This window comes from Rhinichthys klamathensis, unplaced genomic scaffold, assembly GCF_029890125.1.
Source record: "Rhinichthys klamathensis goyatoka isolate OS25496 unplaced genomic scaffold, OSU_Roscu_1.1 h1tg000192l_1, whole genome shotgun sequence".
Classification (NCBI taxonomy): domain Eukaryota; kingdom Metazoa; phylum Chordata; class Actinopteri; order Cypriniformes; family Leuciscidae; genus Rhinichthys; species Rhinichthys klamathensis.
Window position 1 is genome coordinate 2,251,426 of NW_026606718.1, and position 15,254 is coordinate 2,266,679.

At 44.5% G+C, this 15,254-nt stretch overlaps 21 non-coding genes across 21 annotated transcripts; all 21 read left to right on the forward strand.

The window, feature by feature from the left end:
- Positions 1-54: 54 nt before the first annotated feature.
- trnat-ugu (transfer RNA threonine (anticodon UGU)) lies at positions 55-129 on the forward strand. The gene has a single exon. It is a non-coding gene; the product is annotated as a tRNA-Thr (tRNA).
- A 188-nt stretch (positions 130-317) lies between these two features.
- trnar-ucu (transfer RNA arginine (anticodon UCU)) lies at positions 318-407 on the forward strand. The gene is given in 2 exon segments: positions 318-354; positions 372-407. It is a non-coding gene; the product is annotated as a tRNA-Arg (tRNA).
- A 582-nt stretch (positions 408-989) lies between these two features.
- trnat-agu (transfer RNA threonine (anticodon AGU)) lies at positions 990-1,063 on the forward strand. Its single transcript has one exon. It is a non-coding gene; the product is annotated as a tRNA-Thr (tRNA).
- Positions 1,064-1,796: 733 nt separating this feature from the next.
- On the forward strand, positions 1,797-1,870 carry trnat-agu (transfer RNA threonine (anticodon AGU)). The gene has a single exon. It is a non-coding gene; the product is annotated as a tRNA-Thr (tRNA).
- A 173-nt stretch (positions 1,871-2,043) lies between these two features.
- trnat-ugu (transfer RNA threonine (anticodon UGU)) lies at positions 2,044-2,117 on the forward strand. The gene has a single exon. It is a non-coding gene; the product is annotated as a tRNA-Thr (tRNA).
- A 188-nt stretch (positions 2,118-2,305) lies between these two features.
- trnar-ucu (transfer RNA arginine (anticodon UCU)) lies at positions 2,306-2,395 on the forward strand. The gene is given in 2 exon segments: positions 2,306-2,342; positions 2,360-2,395. It is a non-coding gene; the product is annotated as a tRNA-Arg (tRNA).
- Positions 2,396-2,977: 582 nt separating this feature from the next.
- trnat-agu (transfer RNA threonine (anticodon AGU)) lies at positions 2,978-3,051 on the forward strand. Its single transcript has one exon. It is a non-coding gene; the product is annotated as a tRNA-Thr (tRNA).
- A 173-nt stretch (positions 3,052-3,224) lies between these two features.
- On the forward strand, positions 3,225-3,298 carry trnat-ugu (transfer RNA threonine (anticodon UGU)). Its single transcript has one exon. It is a non-coding gene; the product is annotated as a tRNA-Thr (tRNA).
- A 188-nt stretch (positions 3,299-3,486) lies between these two features.
- Positions 3,487-3,576, forward strand: trnar-ucu (transfer RNA arginine (anticodon UCU)). Its single transcript is given in 2 exon segments — positions 3,487-3,523; positions 3,541-3,576. It is a non-coding gene; the product is annotated as a tRNA-Arg (tRNA).
- Positions 3,577-10,984: 7,408 nt separating this feature from the next.
- trnat-ugu (transfer RNA threonine (anticodon UGU)) lies at positions 10,985-11,058 on the forward strand. Its single transcript has one exon. It is a non-coding gene; the product is annotated as a tRNA-Thr (tRNA).
- A 188-nt stretch (positions 11,059-11,246) lies between these two features.
- trnar-ucu (transfer RNA arginine (anticodon UCU)) lies at positions 11,247-11,336 on the forward strand. Its single transcript is given in 2 exon segments — positions 11,247-11,283; positions 11,301-11,336. It is a non-coding gene; the product is annotated as a tRNA-Arg (tRNA).
- A 475-nt stretch (positions 11,337-11,811) lies between these two features.
- trnat-agu (transfer RNA threonine (anticodon AGU)) lies at positions 11,812-11,885 on the forward strand. Its single transcript has one exon. It is a non-coding gene; the product is annotated as a tRNA-Thr (tRNA).
- A 173-nt stretch (positions 11,886-12,058) lies between these two features.
- On the forward strand, positions 12,059-12,132 carry trnat-ugu (transfer RNA threonine (anticodon UGU)). Its single transcript has one exon. It is a non-coding gene; the product is annotated as a tRNA-Thr (tRNA).
- Positions 12,133-12,320: 188 nt separating this feature from the next.
- Positions 12,321-12,410, forward strand: trnar-ucu (transfer RNA arginine (anticodon UCU)). Its single transcript is given in 2 exon segments — positions 12,321-12,357; positions 12,375-12,410. It is a non-coding gene; the product is annotated as a tRNA-Arg (tRNA).
- A 474-nt stretch (positions 12,411-12,884) lies between these two features.
- trnat-agu (transfer RNA threonine (anticodon AGU)) lies at positions 12,885-12,958 on the forward strand. The gene has a single exon. It is a non-coding gene; the product is annotated as a tRNA-Thr (tRNA).
- A 173-nt stretch (positions 12,959-13,131) lies between these two features.
- Positions 13,132-13,205, forward strand: trnat-ugu (transfer RNA threonine (anticodon UGU)). Its single transcript has one exon. It is a non-coding gene; the product is annotated as a tRNA-Thr (tRNA).
- A 188-nt stretch (positions 13,206-13,393) lies between these two features.
- Positions 13,394-13,483, forward strand: trnar-ucu (transfer RNA arginine (anticodon UCU)). The gene is given in 2 exon segments: positions 13,394-13,430; positions 13,448-13,483. It is a non-coding gene; the product is annotated as a tRNA-Arg (tRNA).
- Positions 13,484-13,957: 474 nt separating this feature from the next.
- trnat-agu (transfer RNA threonine (anticodon AGU)) lies at positions 13,958-14,031 on the forward strand. Its single transcript has one exon. It is a non-coding gene; the product is annotated as a tRNA-Thr (tRNA).
- Positions 14,032-14,204: 173 nt separating this feature from the next.
- On the forward strand, positions 14,205-14,279 carry trnat-ugu (transfer RNA threonine (anticodon UGU)). The gene has a single exon. It is a non-coding gene; the product is annotated as a tRNA-Thr (tRNA).
- Positions 14,280-14,467: 188 nt separating this feature from the next.
- On the forward strand, positions 14,468-14,557 carry trnar-ucu (transfer RNA arginine (anticodon UCU)). Its single transcript is given in 2 exon segments — positions 14,468-14,504; positions 14,522-14,557. It is a non-coding gene; the product is annotated as a tRNA-Arg (tRNA).
- Positions 14,558-15,139: 582 nt separating this feature from the next.
- Positions 15,140-15,213, forward strand: trnat-agu (transfer RNA threonine (anticodon AGU)). The gene has a single exon. It is a non-coding gene; the product is annotated as a tRNA-Thr (tRNA).
- The last annotated feature ends 41 nt before the right edge of the window (positions 15,214-15,254 follow it).

Sequence of the window (15,254 nt, forward strand, 5' to 3'; positions counted from 1 at the left end):
TCCCTGAGCTGTTGTTAAAGGACAGTGTCCCAAGCTAACATGTCTTGGCAGCAAGGCGCCGTGGCTTTAGCTGGTCAAAGCGCCTGTCTTGTAAACAGGAGATCCTGGGTTTGAATCCCAGCGGTGCCTCTACCCCGTTGGCTTTGCTCTTTGGGATCGTTCTTGGACAGAGGGCCTCGGGACTTTGAATCGAGTTTCAATTGTGCAGAGGCTCGAGGACCTGCCTTTTCTGCCCGCAGAGTGTATAGCATTACACTGTTGGATGTGCAAATGCCCAGATGAAAAACCATCACGTGGCACCGCCAAACAGTCACGTGGGCTCTGTGGCGCAATGGATAGCGCATTGCACTTCTAGATTGCAAAATGAGGCCATTCAAAGGTTGTGGGTTCGAGTCCCACCAGAGTCGTGACTTTTGCCGTTTTGTCAACCCCATACTGCACAGTGTTGCCCTCGGGTAACAGAAAGCTTTTGAGGCCTCTTGTTCTCAACGTGTTCATTTCAAATAATGTCAATGTAGTCGAAAGGCTTCAAAAAACCCCATACTGCACAGTGTTGCCCTCGGGTAACAGAAAGCTTTTGAGGCCTCTTGTTCTCAACGTGTTCATTTCAAATAATGTCAATGTAGTCGAAAGGCTTCAAAATGTTGTCTTTTTTGTTTACCACTACATGTGCTTACCGAAAACTCTTGGCTCTTGCACACAAGGACCGGCCGTCACCACAGAGAGGTGCCAGACTTCCTTTCTCTTCCCGTAGCTTAGATGGTCTTTGCAGCTCTTGTGAATGGAGCTCCATAAACATGTGTGACGTGGGTTCTGGGAGTCCTGCTGAACACGGCTTTGCCAACAAACGCAGAGGCTAGCTGGCCACCCCCCACGCAGTTGTCAACAAACTATTTCATGCTATCCAGCGCCTGGTCCACGATTTGCATCTTTTTTTCTCTATGTTTTGCTCCTCTGGGTCGCCCTTCTGGCAGCATGGAGCGGAGGTAGGCGCCGTGGCTTAGTTGGTTAAAGCGCCTGTCTAGTAAACAGGAGATCCTGGGTTCGAATCCCAGCGGTGCCTCTAACCCGTTGGCTTTACTCTTTGGGATCGTTCTTGGACAGAGGGCCTCGGGACTTTGAATCGAGTTTCAATTGTGCAGAGGCTCGAGGACCTGCCTTTTCTGCCCGCAGAGTGTATAGCATTACACTGTTGGATGTGCAAATGCCCAGATGACTTTTGCCGTTTTGTCAACCCCAAACTGCACAGTGTTGCCCTCGGGTAACAGAAAGCTTTTGAGGCCTCTTGTTCTCAACGTGTTCATTTCAAATAATGTCAATGTAGTCGAAAGGCTTCAAAAAACCCCCATACTGCACAGTGTTGCCCTCGGGTAACAGAAAGCTTTTGAGGCCTCTTGTTCTCAACGTGTTCATTTCAAATAATGTCAATGTAGTCGAAAGGCTTCAAAATGTTGTCTTTTTTGTTTACCACTACATGTGCTTACCGAAAACTCTTGGCTCTTGCACACAAGGACCGGCCGTCACCACAGAGAGGTGCCAGACTTGCTTTCTCTTCCCGTAGCTTAGATGGTCTTTGCAGCTCTTGTGAATGGAGCTCCATAAACATGTGTGACGTGGGTTCTGGGAGTCCTGCTGAACACGGCTTTGCCAACAAACGCAGAGGCTAGCTGGCCACCCCCCACGCAGTTGTCAACAAACTATTTCATGCTATCCAGCGCCTGGTCCACGATTTGCATCTTTTTTTCTCTATGTTTTGCTCCTCTGGGTCGCCCTTCTGGCAGCAGTGAGCGGAGGTAGGCGCCGTGGCTTAGTTGGTTAAAGCGCCTGTCTAGTAAACAGGAGATCCTGGGTTCGAATCCCAGCGGTGCCTTTGACGATACCCGTGTGTGTCGCAAGGCCGTGAACCCTCGCAATCGTTTGCTTTTCTGAGAACTGACCACAAAGGGTGAAACCGAGGTGTCCTTTGCAGTTGCTTCCATTTGCAAACCATCCCTGAGCTGTTGTTGAAGGACAGTGTCCCAAGCTAACATGTCTTGGCAGCAAGGCACCGTGGCTTAGCTGGTTAAAGCGCCTGTCTTGTAAACAGGAGATCCTGGGTTCGAATCCCAGCGGTGCCTCTACCCCGTTGGCTTTGCTCTTTTGGATCGTTCTTGGACAGAGGGCCTTGGGACTTTGAATCGAGTTTCAATTGTGCAGAGGCTCGAGGACCTGCCTTTTCTGCCCGCAGAGTGTATAGCATTACACTGTTGGATGTGCAAATGCCCAGATGAAAAACCATCACGTGGCCCGGCCAAACAGTCACGTGGGCTCTGTGGTGCAATGGATAGCGCATTGGACTTCTAGATTGCAAAATGAGGCCATTCAAAGGTTGTGGGTTCGAGTCCCACCAGAGTCGTGACTTTTGCCGTTTTGTCAACCCCATACTGCACAGTGTTGCCCTCGGGTAACAGAAAGCTTTTGAGGCCTCTTGTTCTCAACGTGTTCATTTCAAATAATGTCAATGTAGTCGAAAGGCTTCAAAAAACCCCATACTGCACAGTGTTGCCCTCGGGTAACAGAAAGCTTTTGACGCCTCTTGTTCTCAACGTGTTCATTTCAAATAATGTAAATGTAGTCGAAAGGCTTCAAAATGTTGTCTTTTTTGTTTATCACTACACGTGCTTACCGAAAACTCTTGGCTCTTGCACACAAGGACCGGCCGTCACCACAGAGAAGTGCCAGACTTCCTTTCTCTTCCCGTAGCTTAGATGGTCTTTGCAGCTCTTGTGAATGGAGCTCCATAAACATGTGTGACGTGGGTTCTGGGAGTCCTGCTGAACACAGCTTTGCCAACAAACGCAGAGGCTAGCTGGCCACCCCCCACGCAGTTGTCAACATACTATTTCATGCTATCCAGCGCCTGGTCCACGATTTGCATCTTTTTTTCTCTATGTTTTGCTCCTCTGGGTCGCCCTTCTGGCAGCAGGGAGCGGAGGTAGGCGCCGTGGCTTAGTTGGTTAAAGCGCCTGTCTAGTAAACAGGAGATCCTGGGTTCGAATCCCAGCGGTGCCTTTGACGATACCCGTGTGTGTCGCAAGGCCGTGAACCCTCGCAATCGTTTGCTTTTCTGAGAACTGACCACAAAGGGTGAAACCGAGGTGTCCTTTGCAGTTGCTTCCATTTGCAAACCATCCCTGAGCTGTTGTTGAAGGACAGTGTCCCAAGCTAACATGTCTTGGCAGCAAGGTGCCGTGGCTTAGCTGGTCAAAGCGCCTGTCTTGTAAACAGGAGATCCTGGGTTCTAATCCCAGCGGTGCCTCTACCCCGTTGGCTTTGCTCTTTGGGATCGTTCTTGGACAGAGGGCCTCGGGACTTTGAATCGAGTTTCAATTGTGCAGAGGCTCGAGGACCTGCCTTTTCTGCCCGCAGAGTGTATAGCATTACACTGTTGGATGTGCAAATGCCCAGATGAAAAACCATAACGTGGCCCGGCCAAACCGTCACGTGGGCTCTGTGGCGCAATGGATAGCGCATTGGACTTCTAGATTGCAAAATGAGGCCATTCAAAGGTTGTGGGTTCGAGTCCCACCAGAGTCGTGACTTTTGCCGTTTTGTCAACCCCATACTGCACAGTGTTGCCTTCGGGTAGAAGAAAGCTTTTGAGGCCTCTTGTTCTCAACGTGTTCATTTCAAATAATGTAAATGTAGTCGAAAGGCTTCAAAATGTTGTCTTTTTTGTTTACCACTACATGTGCTTACCGAAAACTCTTGGCTCTTGCGCACAAGGACCGGCCGTCACCACAGAGAGGTGCCAGACTTCCTTTCTCTTCCCGTAGCTTAGATGGTCTTTGCAGCTCTTGTGAATGGAGCTCCATAAACATGTGTGACGTGGGTTCTGGGAGTCCTGCTGAACACGGCTTTGCCAACAAACGCAGAGGCTAGCTGGCCACCCCCCACGCAGTTGTCAACAAACTATTTCATGCTATCCAGCGCCTGGTCCACGATTTGCATCTTTTTTTCTCTATGTTTTGCTCCTCTGGGTCGCCCTTCTGGCAGCAGGGAGCGGAGGTAGGCGCCGTGGCTTAGTTGGTTAACCCTCTGGGGTCTGAGGTGTTTTCGGGGTCCTTGAGATGTTTTGGCATGCTCTGACATTTTTGCTTTTTTCAGTTGCTTATAAACATATTAATGGCACAGGTGAAATTACACTCTATATAGCACAAACAGGTCTACCATAATGTGTGAGCAACATGTATGTACATGTTTGTATTTTTGAGAGAATATTGTTTATGCGTGATTATTGAAAAAAATAAAAAATAAAGTTTCTAATATAAGGCCACAAATAACATACTAAATATCTGTCCACAAGACTTTTGACTAGTGGATGTTGTCGCCTAGAGTATTTGCTTCAAATTGATCTGAAAATCATTCTGCCTAATCATTCACATAAAACAATAGATTGTTTTAAATTGTGAAAAACATTTTTTTGTTTGCAAAGGCAATATGCGGATGGGCGGATCGGCCCAACCCCCTCATGAATAATTAGGCAGTTCTCACCTGAGCAGACTGCATACTAATGAGCCTTTCATTCAGGGGTGTCACACAAGAAAGAATGCAAGGACAATATATATATAAATAAATAAACATTTATATATACACACACACACACACACATATATATATATATATATATATATATATATATGTGTGTGTGTGTATATAAATATTTATTTATGTATATATATATATATATTGTCCTTGCATTCTTTCTTGTGTGACACCCCTGAATGAAAGGCTCATTAGTATATATACATATATATACATATATATATATATATATATATATATATATATATATATATATATATATATATATATATATATATATATACAAACAATAAAAATATAAATGAAAGCCAAAAGCACATTTTTAGTCACACCTTTTAGCCATCCACATACCATTTTTAGCCATCCACCGCGGTAAAAATAAACCAGTCTCATTTCAAAGTCGTACCCGAAATGACCGCCAGGTGGCGCAAAGGGACATTTAGCAAAACGTAAGTGGGGCTAATGTCTATTAACAGTAGCCTAAGGATGAAATCCTACAAGTTTTGGTAATTTCCAAATAAGCCTATACAAATTGTTGGTCATACAGATAAGATATAATCTTTTAAAACTGTAAAAGGCTAAAGTAGGCCTACACTCACAGGCTAAAGACAAAACGTTTTCTCGCTCATGTGAGAATCAAACGTTTGGATAGTTCCCAGCAACAAAATTCATAGCCGAGCGGTAGAACTTACGGTTCATCATCAAGATGACACAGGTTCAAATCCCGCACATACATGGTCTGCTGTAAATTTTATATTTATTATTGCAGAGAGATTTGTCTAGCTCTAAAACTCTGTTACACCATACAGTTTTTTTTTATATAGGCTATATATATATATTTTTTTTTTATTCCAGGCTCTCACGCCACACCCCCGATTTCTCACGCTGAAGTGTCAACCCGGTCGGTCAAATTCCTGAAAGATATAGTTTATCTATAGATCTACCTGTTGAGGCACTCGTGATCGACTAGTTATACCGCGAATTAGTTAAAATATCCCGTAATCTATCTAGAGCGAGCGTGCATGCAAGACAGATATTGTGCTCCAAACCATGCGCGCGCATGGCAGAGAGGTCTGTTCCCTACAACCTAGAGTTTTTAAAAACATGGTTTTAAGTAAAGTGTGATTTGCCAGGGGGGACTGGGATTTCCTTCTGGTCTAAACATCCCTACTTCTGCGAATTATTTTAATCCCCACACCCCTCCCTCCACAGCTAATCAATGCTATAGGCTACTTCACCAATATCAAATATATAAAATAGAGATATGCAACAGGCACGTTTAAACGACAAACAATAAAATCAAAGCCAGCGTTTCAGTTGTTCATTAGTTCCAGTGGCCTGAATGCATGCACGGCTTTTCAAAATTTCACAAAGCGTGTTGAGATTATTTTGAATGAAATATTGAAGTTTATAATGAAGTGTTTTGGCACACCACGCCGAGTGGCCCTATGCATTTTTCTAAAGTCGGGTTTTATTCTGGCATGGTGAGTTAGTGTTTGACAAACGCGGCGGCGCGTTCATTTAGATTAATTTATTTATCTCATTATTACAGCTAAAATAACTTAATAGGCGACTCCGTAATTTTTTGGTCAAACAGATAAGAGTAGAGTAGCTTACATCGTTCAAAACTGTAAACTTGTATTCATATTAGGCTAACGACAAAAACAGTATATCTGTCGTCTCTGTCTCCGGGAACTGCGCGTCACAAAAATGAACCGAAAGCCACTTCAGCTCAGTCACGATAAGAAATCGGCCATGTCTAAAGAATTTAAATGTCTAAATATTTAGGCTAATAAATGTTATCTGATTATGTAGGCTAATCCATATGAAAACGAGAGGTACAGAGGATCTACTCAAACATGCGCTTCCCGATGAGAAAATGACAAGACAAGGGTGAAAATCTCGCTCTAATTAAATGTAGGCTAAATCGCCCTGAATTAAAATGTAAAAACATAATAATGTATTTGTCGAAATGTTGCGATATTGTTTCATTTAAGTTCATATTTATTCTATAAATGTTATTTAATTTAGCAGCATTACCACGAAGCACCGTGTTTTGATATTTATTTGAATACAAAATAAAATAAAAACTTAATTCACAAATTGCATGCCTGGTTGTAAGGATCCAAAGATCCCTGTAGACTTTAATATTAAGTTGAACATTTTGTTAATGACAACAAATTAACAAGCGTTTTTTCAGATTATATTTAGTTTTGCTTGGAAAAAGCTGCCCCAAATCAGTTTTATTTCATTAATTATTGAAATAATGAAATATTTAGTAATAAACTTTTATGACAGAAATATCACTAGGCTACATGTAACTTAAATCATTTAATTCCTTCATTATCAACACTGTCTAGAATAGCGATTTAAGTGTGAATTGCGACTTCTCTTTGTGTTAAGTCAGCCTCAGACTCCGATAGCCTGTGGGGGGTTGGAGGGACAGTTGCTGGACAAAGGTGTTAATGTTCCTCTTTCATATGGAGAGTGTCGGATAGCCAGCCTGATGAGCAGGCACAATTATTGTAAGGATAAATCTGTGTCCAAATGTAGGCCCCATATCTTATTAAATTATAAATATTGTAGTTTATTTATTGTAGCCTATTTTAAGTTTTTTTTCACACAAAATTTCAATTGAAGTTATTGTAAGGTGAATTCAACAAGGCATGCTGTGTCTTTGAAGCAACAATTAAAGGCTAAATAATTATCATGCATTGATCATATCATGCATGCGCAACGAGGGAGACTAAATAAATTTGTTAAAAAGAGTTCCAGCGCGAGAGAGGCAAAGAAAAACGCATGTTTTTAATTTAATTATGTTTCTTTGGACAATTTTCGTTTTGTACTGTTTTAATTGTTTAATTTAGCTGTAATTTCTTTGGCAATACAAATTTAAAATGTCGCAATAATAAGATTAGCCTAGTGTTTCTTATTTTGCATCGCAAAAGAAATAAACTCTAAACCCGATGCAACCCTGTTTTAAATAAAAAAAAACTGTCCCGACACTTTATTTAAACCTTGAAATGTTCGAACTTGGTTTCAAACTTAAGTAATTTTAGTGTTCTTTTACATTACACAATAATTTAGCAGACTAAAGACGAGCTTCTTCATTTTCATTTTCTGACGCAATCGGCTGACAATCTTCCTTCATCAGTTTTTGTCGTTTGTGCAGCGGCTGCGGTTCTACAGGAATGTAGCAAATTTATGTTGTAATGATAATTAAACAAAACTCTTGACTTTAAATAAGTAAACAGTTATAAACAGTTAGCTATTTAAGCATCAAGATGGTAAAATATAAACGCTGTAGGGCAACATCGATTAACAACATGTATGCTACATTGAGATTCGATCTCGGGTCGTTTGAAGCTCCTCGAAGCTCGTGTTGTTGCGTTATCCACTGAGCAATCGTCTGTACGCTGTTTAAGTTGTAAAGCCTCATTGATGTAGCCTAAATGTTTTTATTGCAATGTTTTATGTTGAAATGTTTTCAATATTTATTCAATTACATTTCAGTAGCCTAATTTCAGTATTGTGATTATGAATTATTTTAACCACGTTTCACTTGTTGAATTCTTCTGCTACCAGCTTTCCTCTGGGTACAGTCATGCGCAGTCGTGAGCAGGAAGTAAAGCCGCGAAATCAAGGCCCCGCCCTCGCGCTCGTTGAATCAATCGCAAGCACACGCCCTGCACTTTTCTTAAGTGGCCTTGTCTGCTCCGTTCCTCTCCAATGATGTCTGCTGATTGCAGTACCTCGTTAAAATAAGGTAAATACAACTACTAACCACATAGTCAACATTATGAAAAAAAGTCCGTTGGTGCTTCAGTTACTACTTCGCACAGAGAACCTGTCAATCACAGCTGTCAATCATGATGTCACAGCACCGTTTTTATAGCATCAAATAACTAACTAAAAACGAACTTATTTTAAAAACAAACACTTGAAATTACATCAACGTGATAGAAACAACAGTAAATGACAGAAACTATCTTTAGAAAAAAGATATGTGAAGTGTAATTTAATTATTTTTGTTGGTCTCACGTCCCGTTGAATAACATGGGGAGGCGGGGCTTATGAGCTATACTAGGACCGGTCACCGGGGGGCGATCGAGACGTTTTGGCTTCACTTTTGAGGGCTTGTGCGGCACGCTTGATCTGAATCAGCGCGGTGCGGCAGCAGATTACGCATTAGAGAGAATAAACCGGAATAAACGAACACTTTTCATAGTCTATGATTGTAGCGCCTCTTAGCGGTAAAAGGCAGCAAATACACCCCACATTTTACCGCCGCGGTGGAACGGCTGATGTGGGCATTGTCATGGCTTGCCGACATTTGCGTTTGAATGGCGCGCGTCCTCCGTGGGCGTGTCAGATTATCGCGTAATGAAGTGTAATGAGCTGGGGAAAAAAATACTGACAGCACTCTCTTTTCATACAGATTGCATAAACTGAGAATATTTGTTTTTTACATAAATTACTTCATTTAAAAGAAGAGAATTCAAGCTTCATAAAGAAAAATCTCTCGTGCCTGTATGACAAGTAATCGCGGAGTTACAGTTAATCTTAGGACGCGTTTCAGAATGGACTTCACTGACAGAGAGAACGCAGAACTCGCATCATGTTTGTTTTTCTTTATTTGGTGAAAAGCACAACCCTTTGTTTTTATTGTGAGTATCCACAAAAAAAAATAAAAACTTAACAGGATCGATTGATGTGTAACATTTCTCTGTATGACAAAAATCGACTGAGTTATTTGAGTCTCTTTTGCACTGATAAGAAAAAAAGCGAGCAGATCACGCCGGCGTGATTGCAGACCCCAGAGGGTTAAAGCGCCTGTCTAGTACAGCCTTTCTCAAACTTTTTTCAGTCGGGGCACCTTTCAAAAGTGCATAAAATCTCAAGGCACCCCAGTGTAAAATATAAATTAAAAACACTGCATAACCCAAATGTAAATGCAAATGTCCTGTTTATTTAGACAGAACAGTAATGAACAGAGCATAATACGAACTGTAAATAACAATAATAATAACAACTTTACAGGGCTATCACTTTTGTGAAAAAATCCTGATCGATTTTTGAGACATAAACGTTCATTGAATCGATTGTAAAATCGATTTTCCATGTCTAAAGACGTTTCCATTTTCAGCGCCAAATAGGCAAATCCACGGACAACTAACAGGCATTAGCACGAGCGTAAAGAGTGCGTTTGAGACGCGCACAAGTCAGCAATATTTCTGATGATTTATTGGCATGAAGTTTCGTGCACAATGACAAACAGGAGTGCAAGATTCTCGAAAAACAATAAGCAGAGTGGACTGCCATAACATCAATGAAAAACATTACTGCAGGCTTCAACATGGCTGTGTTTACGATTAGAATTCACAAGTTCACACTTACAAATAAGTCAGATAGAATAAATGCGTATTTGGCGTGCTGTCCGAGGAGAGGGCTCCGAGTTAGGTATTCGGCCCGAACCCAGAGCACTCCCCCCGTATTCCTGGCTGTGAAATAAATAAATAAGCCAAGAGTGAGGAGTCGGGGTGGTGGAGGGATGCTGAAACTGTCAAGGAATGTTAGGTGAGTTGACAGAGTGAATATTTATATGCTTCCTTTCGTGCTGATAGGGTAGACATGGTAATTGTTTGATGACAAGTTGATTGGAATGATTATTTGAACGTGCTCCTCCCGAACTTTGTTTATAAAACATCATATGTCAAACAAATTTCGCCTACGTAGGCGATTGTAGGCCGGATCTGTATCTGTATGCATGGGACTGTCTGAATACCGGCAGAATTCACATTTTTGTTGTAAAAAGAGACACGTTATGCAGAAGTATAGTATAGTTTGTATGTGTGTTTGTCAGAGCCTGCAGTTGCTGTGTGACGCGCGTTCGCGCGGTCGGTGTTGTTGCTATAGGTTGCGTCACTTGCGTCAAGTTGTGTGTGTGTCTTGCTTCGGTCTTGTGAGACGGATATTTATGGTTAATTTTATATATATATTTTATCTAAAATGAATTTACAATTTTATTAATACGTTCATATGTTTAAAAAGAAGAAGAATGTATTTATGTAAATTCAAATATATATATATATATATTTTTAGCCTACGTAATTTTTTGGCGGCACCCCTGACAAAGTCAGGGGGCACCCCAGTGTGCCGCGGCACCCACTTTGAGAAAGGCTGGTCTAGTAAACAGGAGATCCTGGGTTCGAATCCCAGCGGTGCCTTTGACGATACCCGTGTGTGTTGCAAGGCCGTGAACCCTTGCAATCGTTTGCTTTTCTGAGAACTGACCACAAAGGGTGAAACCGAGGTGTCCTTTGCAGTTGCTTCCATTTGCAAACCATCCCTGAGCTGTTGTTGAAGGACAGTGTCCCAAGCTAACATGTCTTGGCAGCAAGGCGCCGTGGCTTAGCTGGTCAAAGCGCCTGTCTTGTAAACAGGAGATCCTGGGTTCGAATCCCAGCGGTGCCTCTACCCCGTTGGCTTAGCTCTTTGGGATCGTTCTTGGACAGAGGGCCTCGGGACTTTGAATCGAGTTTCAATTGTGCAGAGGCTCGAGGACCTGCCTTTTCTGCCCGCAGAGTGTATAGCATTACACTGTTGGATGTGCAAATGCCCAGATGAAAAACCATCACGTGGCCCGGCCAAACCGTCACGTGGGCTCTGTGGCGCAATGGATAGCGCATTGGACTTCTAGATTGCAAAATGAGGCCATTCAAAGGTTGTGGGTTCGAGTCCCACCAGAGTCGTGACTTTTGCCGTTTTGTCAACCCCATACTGCACAGTGTTGCCCTTCGGGTAGAAGAAAGCTTTTGAGGCCTCTTGTTCTCAACGTGTTCATTTCAAATAATGTAAGTGTAGTCGAAAGGCTTCAAAATGTTGTCTTTTTTGTTTACCACTACATGTGCTTACCGAAAACTCTTGGCTCTTGCACACAAGGACCGGCCGTCACCACAGAGAGGTGCCAGACTTGCTTTCTCTTCCCGTAGCTTAGATGGTCTTTGCAGCTCTTGTGAATGGAGCTCCATAAACATGTGTGACGTGGGTTCTGGGAGTCCTGCTGAACACGGCTTTGCCAACAAACGCAGAGGCTAGCTGGCCACCCCCCACGCAGTTGTCAACAAACTATTTCATGCTATCCAGCGCCTGGTCCACGATTTGCATCTTTTTTTCTCTATGTTTTGCTCCTCTGGGTCGCCCTTCTGGCAGCAGGGAGTGGAGGTAGGCGCCGTGGCTTAGTTGGTTAAAGCGCCTGTCTAGTAAACAGGAGATCCTGGGTTCGAATCCCAGCGGTGCCTTTGACGATACCCGTGTGTGTCGCAAGGCCGTGAACCCTCGCAATCGTTTGCTTTTCTGAGAACTGACCACAAAGGGTGAAACCGAGGTGTCCTTTGCAGTTGCTTCCATTTGCAAACCATCCCTGAGCTGTTGTTGAAGGACAGTGTCCCAAGCTAACATGTCTTGGCAGCAAGGCGCCGTGGCTTAGCTGGTCAAAGCGCCTGTCTTGTAAACAGGAGATCCTGGGTTCGAATCCCAGCGGTGCCTCTACCCCGTTGGCTTTGCTCTTTGTGATCGTTCTTGGACAGAGGGCCTCGGGACTTTGAATCGAGTTTCAATTGTGCAGAGGCTCGAGGACCTGCCTTTTCTGCCCGCAGAGTGTATAGCATTACACTGTTGGATGTGCAAATGCCCAGATGAAAAACCATCACGTGGCCCGGCCAAACAGTCACGTGGGCTCTGTGGCGCAATGGATAGCGCATTGGACTTCTAGATTGCAAAATGAGGCCATTCAAAGGTTGTGGGTTCGAGTCCCACCAGAGTCGTGACTTTTGCCGTTTTGTCAACCCCATACTGCACAGTGTTGCCCTCGGGTAACAGAAAGCTTTTGAGGCCTCTTGTTCTCAACGTGTTCATTTCAAATAATGTCAATGTAGTCGAAAGGCTTCAAAATGTTTTCTTTTTTGTTTACCACTACCTGTGCTTACCGAAAACTCTTGGCTCTTGCACACAAGGACCGGCCGTCACCACAGAGAGGTGCCAGACTTCCTTTCTCTTCCCGTAGCTTAGATGGTCTTTGCAGCTCTTGTGAATGGAGCTCCATAAACATGTGTGACGTGGGTTCTGGGAGTCCTGCTGAACACGGCTTTGCCAACAAACGCAGAGGCTAGCTGGCCACCCCCCACGCAGTTGTCAACAAACTATTTCATGCTATCCAGCGCCTGGTCCACGATTTGCATCTTTTTTTCTCTATGTTTTGCTCCTCTGGGTCGCCCTTCTGGCAGCAGGGAGCAGAGGTAGGCGCCGCGGCTTAGTTGGTTAAAGCGCCTGTCTAGTAAACAGGAGATCCTGGGTTCGAATCCCAGCGGTGCCTTTGACGGTACCCGTGTGTGTCGCAAGGCCGTGAACCCTCGCAATCGTTTGCTTTTCTGAGAACTGACCACAAAGGGTGAAACCGAGGTGTCCTTTGCAGTTGCTTCCATTTGCAAACCATCCCTGAGCTGTTGTTGAAGGACAGTGTCCCAAGCTAACATGTCTTGGCAGCAAGGCGCCGTGGCTTAGCTGGTCAAAGCGCCTGTCTTGTAAACAGGAGATCCTGGGTTCGAATCCCAGCGGTGCCTCTACCCCGTTGGCTTTGCTCTTTGGGATCGTTCTTGGACAGAGGGCCTCGGGACTTTGAATCGAGTTTCAATTGTGCAGAGGCTCGAGGACCTGCCTTTTCTGCCCGCAGAGTGTATAGCATTACACTGTTGGATGTGCAAATGCCCAGATGAAAAACCATCACGTGGCCCGGCCAAACAGTCACGTGGGCTCTGTGGCGCAATGGATAGCGCATTGGACTTCTAGATTGCAAAATGAGGCCATTCAAAGGTTGTGGGTTCGAGTCCCACCAGAGTCGTGACTTTTGCCGTTTTGTCAACCCCATACTGCACAGTGTTGCCCTCGGGTAACAGAAAGCTTTTGAGGCCTCTTGTTCTCAACGTGTTCATTTCAAATAATGTCAATGTAGTCGAAAGGCTTCAAAATGTTTTCTTTTTTGTTTACCACTACCTGTGCTTACCGAAAACTCTTGGCTCTTGCACACAAGGACCGGCCGTCACCACAGAGAGGTGCCAGACTTCCTTTCTCTTCCCGTAGCTTAGATGGTCTTTGCAGCTCTTGTGAATGGAGCTCCATAAACATGTGTGACGTGGGTTCTGGGAGTCCTGCTGAACACGGCTTTGCCAACAAACGCAGAGGCTAGCTGGCCACCCCCCACGCAGTTGTCAACAAACTATTTCATGCTATCCAGCGCCTGGTCCACGATTTGCATCTTTTTTTCTCTATGTTTTGCTCCTCTGGGTCGCCCTTCTGGCAGCAGGGAGCAGAGGTAGGCGCCGTGGCTTAGTTGGTTAAAGCGCCTGTCTAGTAAACAGGAGATCCTGGGTTCGAATCCCAGCGGTGCCTTTGACGGTACCCGTGTGTGTCGCAAGGCCGTGAACCCTCGCAATCGTTTGCTTTTCTGAGAACTGACCACAAAGGGTGAAACCGAGGTGTCCTTTGCAGTTGCTTCCATTTGCAAACCATCCCTGAGCTGTTGTTAAAGGACAGTGTCCCAAGCTAACATGTCTTGGCAGCAAGGCGCCGTGGCTTTAGCTGGTCAAAGCGCCTGTCTTGTAAACAGGAGATCCTGGGTTCGAATCCCAGCGGTGCCTCTACCCCGTTGGCTTTGCTCTTTGGGATCGTTCTTGGACAGAGGGCCTCGGGACTTTGAATCGAGTTTCAATTGTGCAGAGGCTCGAGGACCTGCCTTTTCTGCCCGCAGAGTGTATAGCATTACACTGTTGGATGTGCAAATGCCCAGATGAAAAACCATCACGTGGCACCGCCAAACAGTCACGTGGGCTCTGTGGCGCAATGGATAGCGCATTGGACTTCTAGATTGCAAAATGAGGCCATTCAAAGGTTGTGGGTTCGAGTCCCACCAGAGTCGTGACTTTTGCCGTTTTGTCAACCCCATACTGCACAGTGTTGCCCTCGGGTAACAGAAAGCTTTTGAGGCCTCTTGTTCTCAGCGTGTTCATTTCAAATAATGTCAATGTAGTCGAAAGGCTTCAAAAAAACCCATACTGCACAGTGTTGCCCTCGGGTAACAGAAAGCTTTTGAGGCCTCTTGTTCTCAACGTGTTCATTTCAAATAATGTCAATGTAGTCGAAAGGCTTCAAAATGTTGTCTTTTTTGTTTACCACTACATGTGCTTACCGAAAACTCTTGGCTCTTGCACACAAGGACCGGCCGTCACCACAGAGAGGTGCCAGACTTCCTTTCTCTTCCCGTAGCTTAGATGGTCTTTGCAGCTCTTGTGAATGGAGCTCCATAAACATGTGTGACGTGGGTTCTGGGAGTCCTGCTGAACACGGCTTTGCCAACAAACGCAGAGGCTAGCTGGCCACCCCCCACGCAGTTGTCAACATACTATTTCATGCTATCCAGCGCCTGGTCCACGATTTGCATCTTTTTTTCTCTATGTTTTGCTCCTCTGGGTCGCCCTTCTGGCAGCATGGAGCGGAGGTAGGCGCCGTGGCTTAGTTTGTTAAAGCGCCTGTCTAGTAAACAGGAGATCCTGGGTTCGAATCCCAGCGGTGCCTTTGACGATACCCGTGTGTGTCGCAAGGCCGTGAACCCTCGC